This window comes from Palaemon carinicauda, chromosome 7 (assembly GCF_036898095.1).
Source record: "Palaemon carinicauda isolate YSFRI2023 chromosome 7, ASM3689809v2, whole genome shotgun sequence".
In the NCBI taxonomy this organism is placed as follows: Eukaryota; Metazoa; Arthropoda; class Malacostraca; order Decapoda; family Palaemonidae; genus Palaemon; species Palaemon carinicauda.
Window position 1 is genome coordinate 40,127,853 of NC_090731.1, and position 1,265 is coordinate 40,129,117.

Consider the following 1,265-nt stretch of genomic DNA (forward strand, 5'->3'; position numbering starts at 1 on the left):
GGAGGTGAATAGTGATCTTTAATGTTTTTTTTTTTTTTTTTTTTTTTTAATTGTTGTTGGAAAGGTGCACTGCCTAATCACTCCTCAGAGAAAATTTTTTCTGAACAGGATAGCTTATTTATGAAAGATCTACTGTACTTTAATGTGTTACTGTCTTAAAAGACTATTCTAATTGTTCATAACTTCGCTGGTAGCTTATTTATTTACTTATTTCCTTTTCTCGCTGGGCTATTTCTCCTTGTTGGAGTCCTTAGGCTTAATATCCGTCTTTCATATCTAGAATTGTAGCTTAGCTAATAATAATAATAATAATAATAATAATAATAATAATAATAATCCATCTTTTCCTCTTTTACTATAATTCACATTATTTCTTTTTCAAAATAAATTTTATGTACAATATATTCCCAACGAAGAAGCTTTCAAACTATACCTACCAAATGGAAAGTTGGATTTGTAAAACCATGTGAAAAAGAAAATATATTCATGACTATGAAAACTATTATAATTAAGTTATACGGTCAGTCAAAGTTACTGTACAATGGGAAAGAAATTTTGAAAATTTGCCAATTGCTATTATGGAAGAGTGTGCTCAAAGTTGCATTAACGTCGAGTGGCTAAATAAATTAACCTCCAGTAAAAACGTTGTTCTCATCTCAAAAGTATTATGATGCTCACTAAATATTTAAGAAAAACTACACCTAAGGTAAGCGGAGAGAAATCTAGTTTGATTTTATTTATTCTTTTTTTTTTTAATGGACTTCAGAACGGACATACTTTATAATGTCTTTGCATGAAAGAACAATTACAATAACTGTTCCAGATATAAGTTTATAAACGTGTAAATTTATGGGGGACTTGTATGCAAAAAGGTCTGTTTTTAAAAGATACTGTGTACAATAGTTTTAGACTCATTGAAGTGACATATTGCATCTAATTTTGTATATTATATATTCCTTGTAAATAAAGTGATAATAAAGGTCATCATCACCATATCGCACTGCGCCAGCAATGTATCCACCGCATTATGACTTAATTGCATTCGTAGGGGTCCAAATCTGCACCGATTGGTCCCTGTTTATGCGGTCCATCGTCTGGGTGGGTGGCCCACGCTCAGCAGAGGGTGCTAGACGACCTTGGCTAGACCCTACCTATGAAGATTGTCTCCAGTCCTTCCAACTATTGTTAGATTAGGAGTTTGTTCCCTAGGGAAGAGATTCACATGGGCTCTGGATGGCCTCACAAGGTGGTCTGTTTCTCAAAAG